This window comes from Crocuta crocuta, unplaced genomic scaffold, assembly GCF_008692635.1.
Source record: "Crocuta crocuta isolate KB4526 unplaced genomic scaffold, BGI_CrCroc_1.0 scaffold944, whole genome shotgun sequence".
NCBI lineage: Eukaryota > Metazoa > Chordata > Mammalia > Carnivora > Hyaenidae > Crocuta > Crocuta crocuta.
Window position 1 is genome coordinate 768,949 of NW_027528243.1, and position 3,655 is coordinate 772,603.

Sequence of the window (3,655 nt, forward strand, 5' to 3'; positions counted from 1 at the left end):
AATATTCGATCGATGAATGGATAAATAAATGATTGATAGGCTTCTTCACCAAGACAGCCCCAACGACCAAACCAACTGACCTATCTCTTTGGATATGAGTTAGACACATGCCTACCGAAGAAGGTGGCAGTGTGGTTCATCTTGATGAGGACTGGAGGTAAGGAATTACCTTTTCTCTGTTCCCAAGATTTTATTGTTTAAACGACCGAACATTTGGGTATGTTTTTTAGAACTGGTCATTGCTAGCCAGAGAATGACATGGCTGTGTGGAGGTTGATGGAAAGAAAGGCTAGTTACAAATGTTTTCTTTCTAGGCAGCAATGCAAGAGAACAAGGTCACCACTGTGCGATGCATTATTTATTTATTTATTTATTTATTTAACGTTTAGTTATTTTTGAGAGAGAGAGAGAGAGAGAGACAGAGCATGAGCAGGGGAAGNGAGCACAGTTCTGAACCCACAAACCGTGAGATCAAGACCTGAGCCGAAGTCGGATGCTTAATCAACTGAGCCACCCAGGTGCCCTGCGATGCATTTTTAAAGCCCATTAAGTTCAGCCCAGATGGGCTGCCTGTGTGCGTGGTGGATAAGGAAATCTATAACTCGGAAGCAATGGTTTCTTCATTGAAGTTAATGGTATTTTCCTCTCGGGGGGGCAGCAAAACTGCCTTCCGTGGGCTGTTTTTTGGCATGTGACACACTGGCTGACGATGTTGAAAGCTGCTGGCTCTTTGGGAATCCATGGTCCTCGGGCTCGGACAGGGACATCGACGGCTTTGTTCTGGGAGAAGTGCAGACAGCTGTTGGCCGGCAGCTCACTGACCACCACTGCTGGGCCCTGTGGGGGCATGAGCTACCCACTGTAGGGGGCCCTGTGGAAACATTGCTGGATACAAATGCAAGTTTTGACTTCTACCTGCTGCCTGGGTCTATCTACCCTTTGTGCTTCAGCAGCTTTTGAAAACGAGCCTGTGCAGGGCTCGAAAGGCCAATTTATGCACTTAGATATAGGGCCACTGTCTCAGATTTCATAGGGTTGCAAAAAAACATAGCACGTGGACAGTTTCTGGGTTTCTATCTGTTTCCCAGGGCTCATCTCCATACATGGGATCTGATGTGGTGGGGGATGGGGAGGTTTCCTAAGCCCAAACAGGCTGAAGACTTGGTCTTGCAGGGGGTATTGGATGTGTGGCAATGGGTTGCTTTGTAAGGCCGTGTCCAGCTTCCAAGTCCCTGCTCTAGGTCAGTGAGACCCCCCCCCCCCATGCATGGCGGTTAGCATCTCTTGGTGCCCCCCCCCCACGAGCTCTACCAACAAAGCTCTACCACCGCCCTTACTCAGAGCTACCCCACAGGGAGGAATGGAAACATTATTTTCTCTCTAGTACCCGTGGTTGAAAAGAGACGCACATTACTTAAGGTGTTTTGGATTGTCATGGGAAAATAAGTTGTCGTTTTTGCCTGGCAAAAATGGAAAACTGGGGAGAGATTGAAATACGTGCATAATTAAATTCTAGCACCAGTTATAGTTCTAAAGTCACTAGACACGCTAATATAGGGGCACAAAAATGTGTTAGTACATCGTTTCGTCCACCCATACAATGATTGTGCCTGGTACATTCAGTTTGGTAGCCTGAAGACTTTTTAGAAGTGTTTTTATTCAATTATTAAGTGTTTCTAGATTGTGGCACAAGTGGAGCTACCAGCCGCTGATTCCTCCTGTCTTTGCTGGCTTCTGAAAAGCAGGTTTGCTCTCTTCCCTTCTATTCTGGGATTCTGAAGCGAGAGGAGCAAAATTCACCATGTTTCTAAATACTCTGAGCATAAGGTTGTTCCTCTTTCAGAAAGGCCAGAAGGAGACCGCCGGGCAAGAATCAATTAATCTTATCCCTTCTGAGTGATAAAGGGCAGCGCCTGCAAAGGCTGAAAGGATAGTGGTGTGCTCCTTCCCACTTGGAGGGGACACTGGCCTGTCTGCCCTCACTGGGCAGCAATTATTTAGCCAGTTGGGGCCGGCTCACTCTGGCTCGGGAGACTGTGCACATCTCTTCCCAGATGGTGTGTGGTAGCTTCCCCTTGACCGCAGTGTGAGTATTTATAGCAGAGCAATGGGCAGATGCCACAGATAAGGGCATTCCCCGCCCTCCCGGCCCCCAGATCCAGTTGGTAAACCTTTTCCAGCAAAGAACTGATTATAGGAATTCATGAAATGTAATAATNTCCTCTGTATGGTATGCTCTTCAGCACCCTCGCATTGAACGTTCAATGAGGCCAAGCAACATCGAAAAGAATTCATTACTTAATAATTATTAAGTAATTTATTATAGAAATTAGTTTAATTGTTTCCGGAAAACTATACAGAAGGAATTTTTAGGTAGATTTGCCAAGGCTGTCTCAGCCGTGACCCTATTTAGGTACATCCTGCTAGATGAGAAATTGCCGGAGCTATCCTAAATTGCAATTACTTAAGCACTGATCATCAAGTGAACAGTCCTACAGTCTTGCATACTGCCAAATCCCATGCTGGCGTCAACTTCTAATCATGCATATCATACAGTTCACTACTGAGTGATCATTATGTAAAAAGAAACTTTTTTAAAAAAAGAAACAAGTAATTATTGATTCCCTAGCACTAGCTCATATTTATTAGCACTGGCAACATGCCAGATCCTATGCGAAGCTCTTTACCTACATTCTTTACAATTTATATCAACCCCGGCAAGGGCCAGTGTTTAAATTACAGGATGCTTAAGGATGACTCTGCTCGGTGATCTCAGTTTAAGGGAAGTGACAAGCTGTAGTGGTACTTTGCACCCCTCAATGGACTCAATTGTCCCTTGGGTGCTACGGCATGCCTTGTGGTGCACTGGTTGCTCAAGAAGATGCTAAAGAGGGCCAGCCTTCAGCCTTGATATGGGGGACGGTAGCTATGACACAGAACTATATCTCATTCCTTTCTCATTGATACCCAAAGCGTAGTGAGTGTTTGGTATTAAATATTTGCTGGATGGATGGATGGGTGGGTGGATGGATGGATGGATGGATGGATGGATGAGTAGATGAGAGAGCATTCAGATGTAAAACTTGGAGAGCCAACTGTCAAGTTTTAGGTGTGCAGAGAGAAGGGTTAATCGTCGTGATTGGTGGGACACTGGACTTAAGGCAGGCCTTGAAGTTTAGAAACCTTTCTAATAGGTGGGCTTAGGAGTAATCAGTATGCACATAGGCCATAGGATTTCAGAGCTAGAAGGAACCCTAGCTCAGCATTTCCCAAAGTGTATTTTGCCTGACATTCTGCTTCTTTGCACTTGGGAGACAATGCTGTTGCCCAGTATCTTTGAGCTTCCCCGTACACACAGGCACGATGAAGTTCCAGAAAAGTCTTGTTGGAAAGCAGAGCCCTAAACCTCATCCAATCCAGCATTTCCCAGAACAACTGGAGTGCAGAGCCCTTTCTCATGCAATAGACATACAGCAGCCCTCTGAACACATGCTGATTAGTGTGACCCCTTCTTTTCCCTGTTGAGTTCCAGAGAGGCTGAATGACTTATGTGAAGTCACAGAGCTAACTGATAGCTGAGCCAAGCCGAGGATTCCAGAGTGTTCTGGCTCTTGGGTGGTACTTTCCATTACACCACTAAGCCTTTCTAATGGCG

The 3,655-nt window shown here is 45.8% G+C and overlaps 1 protein-coding gene across 1 annotated transcript in view; it reads left to right on the top strand.

Annotated features, from left to right (window-relative positions):
- LOC144222563 (acrosomal protein KIAA1210-like) overlaps positions 1–3,655 on the top strand; it is an 11,479-nt gene that overhangs the window by 906 nt on the left and 6,918 nt on the right. The window lies entirely within an intron of this gene.